Genomic DNA, 15,741 nt, shown 5'->3' with positions numbered 1-15,741 from the left:
ACAGGGCTAGTACACAGAGTTCTTAAACTTCCTAAAAAGGACCCTCTGTGCATGGTAACTTCCTTTGCTTCCTCTGGGTGGGCCTCCAGCTGTTTTAGGACTACAGTTCCCCTCATCCCTGACCACTGGTCCTGTTAGCTAGGGATGATGGGAGTTGCAGTCGAACAACAGCTGGAGGGCCAAGTTTGGCCACCACTGATGTAACAAGTAAGACAATCCTTTATATTTCCTTCCATCTGTGAGGAGACTCTCTCTTTCCACCATGCTTCCAAGCTGACCAGATGGGCATGGCTAAAGTTTGTGCTTTTAGCCATGTTAGCTAAGACTACCAACTTCTATTTTACCGTAACTTAGAATTTTTCTGCACACTATTTTGTTGTATTTGCTGTCTGCATTGAAATGCAAGTAAACCTTTTTGTTTATCTTACTAAAATGTGTGGTTTATTCTGTGCAACGGGGGATGAAAAGGGGAAGGTCAGCAGACCACAAATAAAAGGGAAATGTATAACTGCCTAATTCCTTAGCTCTTGTAAGCCGCAAAATACATAAGTGTTTTTACTCTGCTAGAAAGGCTTCATAGCCTGCTTACTTTTGTATTTCTCCCACACACATGGGATGGGAGGTTTAAATTTTCCTACACAATTGACATCTGAAGGGCCACAGCTTCCCCATCCCTGGTCTAAATAAATAGGGCCATTGGTCCATATAGGTCAGTATTTACACTGTCTGGCAGTGGCACTCCAGAAATTCACTGAGGAGTCTTCCCTAGCCCTATTTAGAAATGCTGGAGACTGAATCTGGGACTTAATGCATGCAAAGCAAATGCTCCATCACTGATTTGCTGAATTTAATAAATAATAATATTAATAACACAGCCCTTCCCTGTAAAAACTGGAGCCGAATTGATCTGATGTCTAAGTATTTCATTCTCCCTTAACCTAGAGGGATCTCTGATGCACCACCCACTCTTTCAAACACTGTTGCTGAAGTTAGGGAAAACCAAAGAGTTTACAGCTTATGTGGATTTAGGACAGAGTTTGTGAATTTCCCGGGGGTAAAGTGGATAATCGTGCATGACAAAAGAGGTTTATTTACTGAAAACAGGACACAAATTCAGGAGTGAAAGGAAACAAATATGCATTCTCACTAATAATCTGTCATAGTTAAAATGTTGAAGGCTAAACAATAGGCAGGCATACACAGAGCTATGAAGATTAGAATATTACCATGATGCAGTTCCTGAAGAATCCCTCCTTCTCCAAAGCTTTCCCTTTGAGGATTTTTCTAGCTCAGTGGTAGATTATCTACTTTGCATGCAGAAGGTCTGAGGTCCAAATCTCCGGTCTCAAATCGTGGAGAGTCACTGCCACCCAGGGTAGACAATATGGAGCCAGATGAACCAAGTCTGATTCAGTACAAGGCAGCTTCCACACCTCCTTTATGCTTATTTTTCATCTATTACAAAAATATTCCAAATGCCTTACATGAGTAAATTATGCAAACTAAAAGTCTGAGAATTTCTTTTTAACATTTTTTACTTCTTCGTGAGAATATCACAATGAGAGGCAATTTTCACCAAATAAGTCAGTGACAGTTCTTCATAGCTGATCTAGCACTAAGCATGTTTAGGATGTTTTGAGTGTAAAAATTTTGATGCACAAACCTTCTGTACTTTGTGTGCTGGTACAGAAGCCCATTCCTCCAAAAGAGTAAATTCATTTAGAAATTAAAACTCCTGAGATTTTGGGAATGCACAAATTTATTGCACATTTCAGTGAAAATCCCTTCAACTTGAGTTCAGAGGGCACATTTTACCACAAACGTGAGACCTCCTCTGGCATGCCAAGAACAAATGTCAACTTCACATTGTGGTTTATTTGGAGGAGCTCAGCAAAACAAAAAAAAACAGTTTCTGCACAATAAATACCCGCTTTCCCTACTGCATCCCATTTTTGTAAACCACTTTGAGGTTTTTCTTTTTCTTTTGTTTTTACAATCAAGTAGCATATAAATTTTATGAAACCAACAAACAGATGAATAATGCTGTCTCCCTCGCCTTCAGTCTCTCTGCACCGCATTATCTCAGCCTTTTCTGGTCCCATTTCTCACCTCTGCCCCTTATCTCTCCTTTTCCTCCTCACTTTCACTTCACTGGCAGCAACAGCCCACAAGATTTCCATTCCCCCAATACACACACAGACACACACACTGCCATAGGTTGGATAAACTGGTGCCAATTCTCCATGTGCCTTTGAATCAATGCAGACATAGTGGTGCAGCCACTTTCCCCCTCCGAGAAGCTTCTATTTTTCCAGCCAAGAGCTGTAGGAAAGGGCCACAAACAATGAATTCCCCTAGTGAGGTGCAATTAGGCAAGAAGAGAGCTATAATTAACCCATGGGCCTGTGTTAGGTTGTGGGGAAAAACCCTTTAGTGAAAAGGCTGCTTAAATTCTTCTGTTTTCCCGCAGTTCCTAGACGGCACTTTGATGACGAAGAAGGTCATCATTAAACTCCAATTTGTTTCCTTTCTCTGCTCCTGTTCTTAACAACAACATCCTTGTCTAAGATTCGCAGATTGCAGTTGCCTCCCCTGTAGTGAGCAGAAGAGGGGGGGGGGAGTGGGGAACCATGGAGAGACTCTTCTTTGCATCTAGTGTGCCAGGAACCAGATGGACCTTGCTAGATGGCAGAGCTCCATTGCAGCCATCCATTTTGATCAGATATTGCGCATGACCATGGAAACTGCAGAGTGGCTGATCTACGCAAACGTTTAGCATTAACTACTACTCAGCTATCAACACCACCCCCTCCTCACATAGCTCAGAAGCAATCAGGGCTGGAGCGTTTCATCCAGCGTCCCAGCATGCAATGTGGGAAAAGTCCTGAGTGGCCACTTCTGGTAGCTCCCTCTGGGTCCACCAATTCAACTCAGACTGATCCACCGAGGCAGAAGGCTTTTATCTTTTCCATTGCAGCTGACTCCCCCAGCCCCACTGCAGCCATAAACTGTAATTGGTGGCTTCTTTGGGAATCCTAGCCGAACTCTCGCCATGGTTATTTTATTCTCTTTATTAGCATTATGGCAGTCAATGCACAGGACTCTTGTCACTTGTTGATCTGTGCATTGTGCCAAGCACAGAAAAGTCTGTCTCTCCTCCTCTGGCTTCTTACAAGAGGCAGGCAGGTTTCAGGCTTGTGGGATCTGTTTAGAACGAGAAGCCCTAAGTACACCTACCACAGCCAGGTGCAAAACAGGGGTGGGTGGGACAACATAGTCTTAGAATTAAGGAAAAGAGTGCCTCTGCAACATGTGCTCAGACTAGGGTCTCCTGACCAGGCCAGATGAGTCACAGCTGGCTTCCCCCGCATCCCATCTCTCCTTTGGAAGACACAGACACAAGCAAAAAGGATGGATTAGACAAATTCATAGAGGATAAGACTATGGTGGCTCCTAGCCACAACGACTATATTCTGCCTCTGAATACCTGGGAACCACTGGTAGAGGGAGCGTTGTTGTGCTCAGGTTCTGCTTGGGCACTTCCTAGAGGCATCTAGTTGGCCACTGAAAAGAGTGTGGGGAATAGATGGACCTTTGCCTGAACCAGCAAGGCTCTTCTGAGGTTCTTATAAGAGGGGAGGACAATAATGCTTAATCTTCTTTCTTCGGACTCCTGGTGCCAGCCTTACTGCACTCTGAGGGTCTATGGCAGCCTGGCTCAAATATAGCTCAGAGGAAATGGGTGCTCCTCAGTAGCCCCAAACAACTTTAGGAACTTTCAGTCTGGGGCCAAAAGCCCTATATCCTGAGGCAGAAAGTGGCACATGGTGGCTGTATATTCTTGGGGGTTGGTCTTCTGATTTTATTGCTCATTCTGAGCCTCCCTTTGCTGCTTCCCACCTTCCTTCCCCCTTGGTAGAAAGGCCTGCCTGTTTACAGAGAGCATTCAGAGGGCTTATCAGTGGGATGCATGGGAAATCCAGGTAGTTGTTTTGTGCAGCAGCCTGGAGTGGGGATGAAGGGAAGGACATGCTTGCAGTGCCACCCAAGGTGACAGCTTCCTGGCCTTATCAGCTCTGCTCCTGCATGCACATACCCATAGCAAGTGTAGAGCAGGTTTTAATTCAATAGGAAAAAGTGCTTCCAGCCATAGACCAGTTCCTGGGATTAGTGTTGTTGTGGCCTCTGGGTGTCCATCCTTTGTTAACCTGATTGCTTGTTGCTAGTCAGGGATGATTGGTTAATGTTTCCTCAATGAGAGCTAATGATTGGACATGTTTTCCTTAATGGGCAATTTATCTGCATGGCAAGGAGGTCTGAAATCAGTGCTCTGGCATGGCTAGAAAGGAACGAAGAAGACATATGAGAGATGCAGAGAGCAAAGCTGCAGAGCTGCTTGGTCTATTAGAAAATCCAAAATCAACCTACTAGGACAGTACTCTTTTTAAACAACAACAACAACCAAAACCTCACAATATAATGAGCAAGCTCCTGAGTTCTATGAAAGTCTCAGTCAGGTAGGAGAGAGAGTTGTGGGTTTAGCTGGCCTGGAATCAGACTGGTGGGAGTGCAGAGATCCACTCTGTTGTTTAGAGCAACTGGTGCAGGTACAGCTGTAGCTCTGGTGCTGTAGGAGGCTACTTGTTTCCACAATGTGTGCAGCTTGTATTCCTGTAAATAACAGAAATATTACAAAGACACCACTACTCTCCAGGGCTCTGTCTCTCATCCAAAGGAAGGTAAACCCTGTAACACTGCCGCTGAACTTCTCACCCCTGGGAGAAATGGAGAATGCTGTACAGCGTACTTTCCTGATCTAATTCACCCCATCCAAAGCCACATTCAGCTATTGGTTATGTTTGCCCCAGTGAGGAAAGTAGCTTTAGGGGAAATTTTGAAACTGGAAAGCTGTGTGGAGAAAGGGTTAAATCTCCTCCCACCATCACAGCCCTGAACTAACCCCCCCAGCTTGCTCCGAAGGGAGGGGTGTTGTTGGAAATCCTAGTCACAGGTGATAGTGATGATTCAATTGATTACCCACCCTTCACTATTATGTCATAGGGCACATCGGAGGAATTTAAAATTCAGCATTTAAAACTTTGAAAATAAATTGCAGTCACAGGAATAGATTTGTGTCTGCCTCTCATCTTTTACCCTATGTGGGTCTGCTTTTTATCTTTGGCTCTAAGGACTATACCCAAGAGTGTCAAACAGGGCAATGGAGCAGGCAAGGCCAGGTAGGGGAGCAGTGAACAAGCCCCCTTCCTCACTTAACAAGATACCCTTCACTGTTATTGTCAGCATGCATGGGGATGTGGGATCAAGGCACCAACACATTTTGTATGTGATTTATCTCCCTTGGCAAACAGCCAGATGGAATCAGGGAAGCATGGGGCAAGACTAATTGAAGAACAGGGTCAGAAGAACTAAACCAACCCCTTGTATTGGGGCTGGAGACTTCCAGTCTGCACTGATTGGATCATAGCTGAGATGCCTGCAGCAGCCTTGGCAGAAAGTAAAAATGGGCAAACCTACATCTTCCATAGTGGTTGCTGCACTGACACCGTCTGCATTTCCATCTATATTTTAAAAGCACCACGGCTGATTGTTTGGGATGCAGATATGGTTGTCAGAACCTAGCCCACCAACAATTAATTTAGGTAAGGGCTGCTTGCCAGAGCGAAGGCCTGCCGGTGTGAACTAAAGCAACAAGGTCCAGCTCAGTTTAGACCAGAGCTTTCCAAACTGTGTGTTGTGACATGTTAGTGTGTCGGCTGCAGTGTGTAGGTGTGTCGCGTGAATGCTCCCCATGCTCCTCCCAGGGCTGGAAGGGGGTTGGTTTGGTTTGCTAGTAAAACTGAATCACTGTGTCACGAAATGCTGCATGTCTAAAAAGTGTGTCACTAACATGAAAAGTTTGGAAAGTTCTGGTTTAGACCCTAATCATCAGCCTGCATCACATTCACAGTTACCAGCCTGCCTGTGAGCAGAGAACTGGAGGAACCAAAATACGGCATGTCAAAGAAGCAAGAGAGCAGAATGAGAGGAAACCTGGGAGAACGTTCACAGAGGTGGCCAGTCGGAGGATCCAAAAACAGAATGGCAAAGGCTGGTGGTCAAGTTTAAAGAGCAATGTAGAGAGATGTGGTAGATGAGGAGAGAAATAGTATTGTCCCAGTCCTGGTTCCTATTAAAGGGAGGTGGTTTATTTGTCCAAAGCTAAGGCTTGGGTCATCACAGCAAAGGCAGTTTCACAGGGCTGCTTAGTGCCAAAATAATTACTAATTAAATGTGAGCAATGGGGAAGAGGCAGCTGCACAATCCGAAGGGACTAATCGAAGGCTCCAGACTCTCTCAGGGCACCTGGCATAATAATCGCCTCTGATTGATTAGTTCAGCTGGTCAGCTGACAAGGGCATTAGTCACATGACTCCAGCCCTCCGGAGCGATGGAATGCATGTGGCTGACCGTGCTGGTCTGTGTAAATGGATTATTACTCCGAGTAATTAAGATGGAATTAAAAATTAATTCTTTTCTACAGAGCGATTGCATTTCAAGGGATAAGCTGGATGTTACAGCCTTTGTGTGATTTTTCTCTAAATTAAATTGGATTGTGTCGGGTGGGGGAGATTGGACGGGGATTAACCGCCTGTTAAACGACTTGCATGAGAAATGAGCATGGACTGAGATGTCTTGGTCTGATGAGATACTCAGCGGGGCCTCTCTTTGTTTGGCTGGCAACCATCTTTTCCTTGTCTGGGCTTTGTGGTGTAGTCATGCCTTCTTGGCCCAAGTGGGACATTATCTACTATAACACATCCTATCAGCCTTTATGAGGCAAAACTAGGGCACCAGGGATCCAAGGTCTTCCTGAGAGCAGCAATCAATGGCCAAAGAAACACTTATTCATTCTAACGATTTATAGACCATCCTATAACCAAAGTTCTCTGGGAGGCTTACAGGGATTGAAACAAACAAAACTACATCAAAATACAGCTAATACAATATCGCTATTTAAAAATTCTTCAAAACTTAAGAGCAACACTAAGAGAGAATTTGCAAAATTCAATTAAAACAAGGCTGAAGCACTAAAACTGCTAGCATATTTGCAAAGCTAAACTGAGTCCGGTATGGTTTCAAATTGGGTGGGGAACCATGTATTGAGATTCCTGCACTGCAGGGGGTTGGACTAGATGATCCTCAGGATCCCTTCCAAGTCCATGATTCTATGCTTCTAAGGAGAAGAAAAATAAAAATCCAGAGATTTAAAGTAGTCTGAAACTATAAACATAATTTACAAAGCCCAAGAAAATTAAAAGGTCTTTGCATGGCACTTTGAAGGACATTAATAAGGTGTCAGATGGGAGAGCGTTCCACAACTGAGGGGCCACTTAAGAGTGGATTGTCAGATGACAGTCTCAAGGAGCTACACGAGAGAAGAGGTGTTCCTTCAGATACATCAGTGGTCCCAAGTTGTGAAGGGCTTTGAAGGCCAAAATCAACACTTTGATCTGGGAATAATAATAATAATAATTTATACCCCACCCATCTCTGGGCGGCTCCCAACCGAATATTAAAAACATGATACAGCATTAAACATTAAAAACTTCGTTCCACAGGGCAGGCGCCACTACCAAGAAGGCCCTCTGCTTGGTTCCCTGTAACCTCACTTCTTGCAGTGAGGGAACCACCAGAAGGCCCTCAGCACTGGACCTCAGTGTCCCGGCTGAACAGTGGGGGTGGAGAGGCTCCTTCAGGTATACAGGGGATCTTAGCAATTTCACTCCTCCAATGCTGCAGATGAGATTGTTGTAAATCACAACTGGGACGACTCTGGGAAAGGAATACACTTATCTCTGGAATACACTGGGACGACTCTGGGAAAGGAATACACTTATCTCTTCCACCGCTGAGGGTACTATTACACTGTACTTTCGCTTTTGTTTGTTTGTTTGTTCTCTCGGAGCTGGAGAGAACGGACGCCATTATGCTTTTGTCTGTACATAGTGTGTAAATAAGTAGATTAGCTCTACAATGTCTCACTCTTCTTGCTGTGTTGTGCCAGAAGATTAGTGTACATGTATCAATATAATGTATGTTGCTAGAAGTGCACTGGAAGAGAAGGGAGATGCCTTTTCCAGAGCTGCGTGTACCAGAGGACACTCAGAGATCCAGGGGCTTGCAGGCACCCCCAAAGCATTTTTCCAACAGGGTCGAGGCCATTTAGGGCTTTAAAGGTCAGCACCAACACTTTGAATTGTGCTCAGAAATGTACTGGGAGCCAATGTAGGTTTTTCAGGACCGGTGTTATATGGTCTTGGCGGCCACTCCCAGTCACCAGTCTAGCTGGATTAATTGCAATTTCCAAGTCACCTTCAAAGGTAGCCCCAAGTAGAGCACATTGCAGTAGTCCAAGCGAGTGATAACTAGAGCATGCACCACTCTGGTGAGACAGTCCGTGGGCAGGTAGGGTCTCAACCAACCAGATGGAGCTGGTAGACAGCTGCCCTGGACACAGAATTGACCTGCACCTCCATGGACAGCTGTGAGTCCAAAATGACTCCCAGGCTGCACACCTGGTCCTTCAGGGGAACAGTTACCCAGTTCAGGACCAGGGAGTCCCCCACACCAGCCTTCCCCCTGTCCCCCAAGAACAGTACTTCTGTCTTGTCAGGATTCAACCTCAATCTCTTAGCCACCATCCATCCTCCCACCGCCTCCAGACACTCACACAGGACCTTCACTGTCCTCACTGATTCTGATTTAAAGGAGAGGTACAGCTGGGTATCATTCGCATATTGATGAATACCCAGCCCAAAGTCCCTGATGATCTCTCCTAGCGGCTTCATATAAATGTTAAAAAGCATGGGGGAGAGGACGGAACCCTGAGACACCCCACAAGTGAGAGCCCGGGGGTATGAACACTCATCCCCCAAGACCACTTTCTGGATATGGCCCAGGAGAAAATGGACTGGGAGCCAGCAAAGATAGCAAACTACTGGCACAATATGTTTATAACACGCAGCCCCAGTCAGACCTATTGATACCGACTGAAACTTACCAATCATTTTTAAAAACAGCCTTGTGAACAATGCCTCGTGGTAATTGAAGCTAGAGGTGACCAGGCCATAGATCACTCTCTCTGTTCAGGTAGGGTAGCAGCTGATAGAAGGCGCTGATAGAAGGAGCCTTGAGTGACAAAGATGGATCAACGAGCACCTCCAAACCTGGTTGTCCACGATGAGCGCAACCTCCTCCAGAACATGACTTGCCTGAGCAGATGAATCACCTCCTAACAGTTACATGTGTCCTGCTGGATCAGGCCATTGGCACTTCTAGTCCAGCATCCTGTTCTCAGTGGCCAACCCAGTGTCCCCAGGAAGCCCACAAGCAGGACCTAGGCAAAACAGCCCTCTTCCCACTTACAATTGCCAGCAGCTGATATTCAGCATACTGCCTCCAAGGGTGAAGGCAGAGCACAGCCATCATGGCTAGTAGCTACGAATATCCTTATCCTCCATGAATTTGAAGAATCCTCTTTTAAAGCCATCCAAGTTGGCAACCACCAATCTACTTTCTTTTGTCTGTCCGGAAGAGAAGTGCTTTCTTTTGTACGCCCTCAGCTTCATTGCGAAACACAGAATTGCACCCAAATGCCTTCATCTGTTTTCTGGATTGAGCCTCAGTATGCTCACCCAAGTCCAGCCCATTATTGCAGCCAGGCACTGACTAAGTGCCGAAGCCAGGCACTGTGTGTAGAAAAGAAGCCCTGCGTCATCGTTTCAGCAATCATCTGACAAAATCTGAATAGGATTTTCAGTCATCAGCGAGCACATCTTCAGTGCCCCACATAGCTCTTTTACTCTCTCTATGATGAACAGAAGCCAAATAAATCTTGCCCAAAAGCAAATTCTTGCAATTGTGCTGGATTTGCATAATACATACAGGTTGCAGGATGCAGCTTTCTTGGCCCAGAATTTTGATGGTTTTTTAAAATATATGCTGCAATGATTATTCATCTACATAAGAGATGAGTGCCACCACTTGTAGCTCTGCTCTAAAAAGCAATGCTGGAGTTGGGAATAGATTCATTCTCTGGAGTGGGATGCAATATGGAATCTAGAATGCAATCAGCAATCCACTCCAGCCAGGGACGTGCAGTAGCATCAGGTACTTGGGTGACATTTCTCAGTTTGCACAAGCCCTCTCAGCTCACGCTCTGAGACCATGAAGATGACAAGGAGTTAGCGACATTATCAAGCCACCTGGCTTGCAAAGCAAGACCTAGCAAGCATGACCAAAGGCCATCCTTTCCTCCCATGCTCCTCCCTAAACGGCCTCGGCCCAGTATACCTGAAGGAGCGTCTCCACCCCCATTGTGTGGCCCAGACACTGAGGTCCAGCGCCAAGGGCCTTCTGGTGGTTTCCTCACTGTGAGAAGCGAAGTTACAGGGAACCAGGCAGAGGGCCTTCTCGGGAGTGGCACCCGCCTTGCAGAACGCCCTCCCACCAGATGTCAAAGAGAGAAACAACTACCAGACTTTTAGAAGACATCTGAAGGCAGCCCTGTTTAGGGAAGCTTTTAATATTTGATGAATTACTGTATTTTAATATTTTGCGGGAAGTCACCAAGAGTGGTTGGGGAAATCCAACCAGATAGGTGGGGTATAAATAAATTATTTTTATTATTTTTATATTATTATTATTATTATTATTATTATTATTATTATTATTATTATTGAAACAGAGTTTGCCAAAATGTTGTAGGTTCTGAGTTGGTTCCAGAAACCACTGTGCTCCAACTGGAACCTGGATTTCCAGGCTGAATTCACCTCCTAGGTCTGCATATGTCTACAGGCATATCTTCACAGAGAATGACTTGATCAGATGCAACCAGCAACTCAAATATAGCTCCACATGTGATGCTGGGATGCCATGCAGTGCTGCAGATTAGAGTGGCAGATATTTGGGTTGATTTTGTAGCTTTAATAGAGTAGCCAGGCAGCATTAAATGAAATGTCGCACTTATTAATGGGACCAAATTAATGAACATAGGAGGGGGGCCTCAGGTAAATCATATTCTGGGGACATAATATGCAGACATAACGGAGGATAGGCAACAACCACTAATGAAGCTCCCAACCACTAATAGCTCAGTTGGATAGAGTGTGGTGCTGATAAAACCAAGGTTGCTATGGGACAAGTTTCACATTCCAGCATTGCAGGGGGTTGGACTAGATGATCCTCAGTGTTCCTTCCAACTCTAGAATTCTATTATTCTAATGGCCAGTGGGGCACTCCCGGCATCTCAACACAGTGGGTTGCTAGTGCTTACCAGGAGAGGGAGGAGAGGGGCACGAGGAGCTTGACCCAGTGCAGCATTTGGTTCTGAGACCATCAGAGTGATGCCAACATTACGGACCACACTGTGCCAAGCTCCCTAGGCCTTTCCCCTCTCTTCTTGGTAAGCACTAGCAACCTGCTGTGTTGAGAAACTGGGACAGGATCTTGTTCCGCACCCAGTCTGACATCTACACAAAACCACTGAAGAGAGTGAGTGGCTCATGTTCACCTAGCAAGCTTTACTGCCAAGCTGGGATTTGAACTGAGCCCATCCCAGTCAAAATCCAACACTCTAACCACAACAGCATGCTGCTTCTCCTAGTGGCTGCTCCCTTGTCACAAGTCAAAGAAGCAGTGGCCAGTTTCCCAGGTGACAGTCTCAGGATATAAGTCTGAGGACATGTAACTCTACCAGCTTGCTAAGCTGAGCAGATGTGGGTCTGGTTAGCATCTGGATGGGAGACCACCTGGAACCCCATGTAGCACTAAGTAGATCTCTTTGGGGTGAGAGAGAAAGATATAATAAATAAATGCAATAAGAGTGAGGAACAGAATACAGTATTGACGGTCCTGCAATGTCTGGATGCTGGACTGGACTTGGTGGAGAAGAGGACAATTACACACTCACAGACACGCACAGCCAAACAGGTTGCGAGGATGAAAAGTGGGGGGTAGAGAGCAATGTACACCTGTCAGCCTGAACTCCTTGGAGGAAGGGTAGATTAAAAATATATATCCACAAATATGTGCTGGGATTTTAAAATGAGGATGAATGCCTACCTCATACTGGAGACTCCCAGGCACCCCCACGGCCCTCCCTCCAATTGATCGGGAGCCTTGAGTAAATTGGTGAAATGCCCACTTACCCCCCAGAACATAACATCTCCGCTGAACCGGTCCCACTGAACCGGCGCCACTTCCCGCAGAACACCTCTGGGCCTTTTGATTTCGAAACGGCGGCCGAGTATTTACATATGCCTCCGTTTGGGTTTAGTCTATAGACTACGGGCGAGATTTAAGTCTAGAGCAATATTTGCCTTTGATTCCTTAACCTGGAAGGTCGCCCCTTCATTAGCGCGTCTTGCGCGGCCCCTTCCTCCTGGCCTTTCCTTTGACTAGTTTAGCCTCTATTAATCATGCATGTGGAACTCCTCATTTGCAAAGTGTGGCGCTCATCCCTGAAGAAGGAGGCCATTATCATTCCCACAGCAGCACGCAGGCAGAGAGAGCGGAAAGGAGTTGCCAGCCCCAGAGACCCCAGAACTGTGTGGGGCGCAGCCTGTGGGGCGGACGGGGACCCGGGTCCCAAGGCCCAGTCATTGCCCCTTTCGCTTAACTGGAAATGCTGCGACATCCACGACGCCCAGATGGCGCGAAGTCTCCTCTCCCGCTTCCTCCTCAGCAAAGCACCGGATTCAAGGGAAGGAGGTTGGCTTTGCAGCGCACCGCTCGGCGGCCAGCGACAGCCAGGAGAAGTCCCAGGCGCATGTCGGCCTTCAGGGCTTCGCCGGGGCTCAAACTTCAGCATCTTGTGCGCGCATGAAAAGTCCTCAGCCCCCCTGACTTCTCTCCGTTACCTTCCCTCGGGCGGCGGCGGTCAGAAAGGGGCCGCGGAGCGCCGAGGGTTTTCTAAACTCCTATCAAATATTTAACTAGGTATCTGCGCTCATGTATAATGAATAGCTCGGCCCCGCGCCTGCCGGCCGGCCTGCCTGCCTGCTCGCTCACTCACTCACTCACTTGTGGTGTTTAAGGAAGTGGAATATTGTTATTAAACGCCATTGTATTAGCCGAGCTGCTGCAGGCGGCCCGACGGAGTTACAGGCGGAGAAGTGCGCGCGGGCTAATAAACAACGCATTATGCGGGCAGGCGGGCCGCCGGCTCCTGCTGCTGCTTTGCGAGCGGGCAGGCGAGGCGAGGGAAGAATCTCCTTGATCAAGGAAAGGCAAGGAATGACTATCGCTACCTGCTGAAACGTCTTCCCAATTAAATTACGCTCAGGCTCATCCGGCCAGGCCAGCATGGCAATAGGGGGGAGTTTCTACTGTATTTGCAAATCAAAGCAGTGCTGGAACCAGACACCGTCCATTGCAGGGAGTTACCCGTTGGGTCCTCCCTGTTCTACCATTCAGTGATTCTATTCCTGGGCCTGGTTGTGGAGGGCGGTCTGCAAACTATCAAGTGCATCTTGCGTTCCTAACAGGGAAAAAGGCAGGATATAAATAAATACTGTTATAATAATGATCTTCCTGGGGTTTCTGAGGTGGGTTTATTCAGCCAAAGGAGGTTAGTGCTTTAGCAGTATGTAAAATGTCCTGTACTGCAAAGGGCTTAGGTTATGAAAAATGGAACATGGTTAGAGAGAATGAGTTTTAGAAGTTTGAGCAACCTTTTGAATTCCACAGAGCTTTTTCTTGGACTGGACATTAAGCTGAGGAAGAGTTCTGTGAATCTTAAAACCTCTCTCACTGAGTTATGTATTGATGAGAACCAAAGGTAAATACAAGAAGCTGTCTTACACTATCATATCACTGGTCCACATAGCCCAGTGTTGTTTTATCTGACAGGCAGAATTCACTGCAGAAGAGATCCTTCCCAGCCCTGCTAGTTGTGAACCCTTTCTCATTTTGTGATGGTAAGGATTGAACCCAGTGGTCTAGCAGACCACACACTCTAGCACTGAGCGATGATGATCCTTCACAAATAAAGGTATGCTCTCACTTTTCATTGGAGCAGGAACTTATCAGGAAATTGAAGCCAGAAGAAAAATGGGGGGCACAGCAATGGTACAGCACTATGTTAATGAGCTCTGCTGGGGGGTATATCTGTGTTCATGGTGAAGGTGATTACCCCAGAAGGTATGGAATGGAATGGAACAGAATAAAACTTTGGTCTAGAGACTCTGGTTCATGATGAAAATAGCTCTGAATGCCTGTCGTGAGGGTGGAACTGTTTTTCTGTCTGCAGTGTGTGAAAAGCCGAAATGTGCACAAGGCCTTAGTCAAGCTAAGACAATGCACCAGTGTGAAGAAGGTACAAGATGTGTTACTCCATGTGACTTGCAGTGCTGGGTGACCTTCATGAATCTCCTTGAACCTCAAAAAGGCTTGGGGTCATGTTAACCCCTAAAACAATGGAAGACTGCTTCTGCCAATGTTTGTCCTGTGACCTGTCATTTACCAGTACAAAACCAATTTTAGTTGCAAACAACGGGGGAATTAAAAGGAACCAATCAGCTCACAAGAAAATGTTTTATGTGAAGCTGGGAAACAGAAGGTACAAGTCTCCTGAATGGGCTTCATCTCTTTTCTATACAAGAAGCTTTTTCTGATCTTTTTTGTGTTGAAACTTTTCTCTGGAACACACACACACACGGAAAATTTTGCTTTTAGATTCCATTCTTGCTGCTTGTAATAATCTTACACTGGGTTAAGTGTTTTCTGATAACTTTCCCAAATACTTTTTGTACAGCTCTGATAATTCCCCCCCGCCCCCCGGTGCAGTTCAGACTTCACTATTTTATTTTTCTTTACTTTTTACCTGGACACATTTTCTCTTTTGATTTTGCTGGATCCCATATCCTAAACTCCACTGACATCTAGTAACATGCATCCATGGGAGCCTGTTATCTATAATTTCATTCTGGATTGACAGCTATGTTCTTCTGTTTCTTATTTCTCTCTTCCCCAAGAATCACTCATGTATACTGTGCTGTTGATTTCTCCTCGATACTTTTATGCTTATATCTTTCATAAACTGAACTTCCTTCACTGGTCTTCTGCTATAATGTATTTAAAATAAAAGTTTCTAAACAGCTTTTAGCCTCTCAAATTCTGTCTGGTCACCACCCACTTGCCCGTTAGAGCAATTTAAGAACCTTGTTTTCATTGCTACATTTCAGCTGCAAAAAAATCCCCAAGAGGTTTCTGCACTCCCAGCCACCTGCATCTGTCTGTCTTCCCTCCAGGTAAGCAAGAGTCATTATCGCAGCTCAAGGACACATTCCAACCAGCCGAAAGCACTCAAGGAGAGCAGAGAGCTGGATTGGCAAGAGATGTGGCATTGAGAGAGAGAGTGGTCTTGGAAAGTTTTGAGGGCCAAATATAAAGGCTTGGAGGGCCTGAGGTCCCGTCCCCCCACTAAAGATCAATAACACTTTGACATAGATAATATGAGGGTATTATATGAAAATTCTTTAAAAGATGAGTCATCTAAAATTGTGTTGCAATTGAAGGAAGTCATGTGCAACACAGTAAAAAGTAGAGTAAGAAGTTTTTGTCCTCCATCATAGGGCAGCCAAATCACTTCAACTCAGGTGCTCTACTCTAGGCAAGCTGTGGATGGAGCAATACTTTCCCCCTGCCTTAAGCCCTGATAAATTTATTTTGGATCTACCC

General features: G+C 45.9%; 1 long non-coding RNA gene across 1 annotated transcript; it reads right to left on the bottom strand.

Moving 5' to 3' along the window:
• Positions 1-4,428: 4,428 nt before the first annotated feature.
• LOC310839074 lies at positions 4,429-15,100 on the bottom strand. Its single transcript, XR_014561321.1, has 2 exons — positions 12,681-15,100; positions 4,429-4,671 (listed from the first exon to the last, which is right to left on the bottom strand). It is a non-coding gene; the product is annotated as an uncharacterized lncRNA (long non-coding RNA).
• Positions 15,101-15,741: the final 641 nt, after the last annotated feature.

This window comes from Podarcis gaigeae (assembly GCF_964106915.1).
Source record: "Podarcis gaigeae genome assembly, chromosome: 2".
Lineage (NCBI taxonomy): Eukaryota > Metazoa > Chordata > Lepidosauria > Squamata > Lacertidae > Podarcis > Podarcis gaigeae.
The sequence above is the reverse complement of the archived record's forward strand: the minus strand, read 5'-3'. Positions and strand labels throughout refer to the sequence as shown.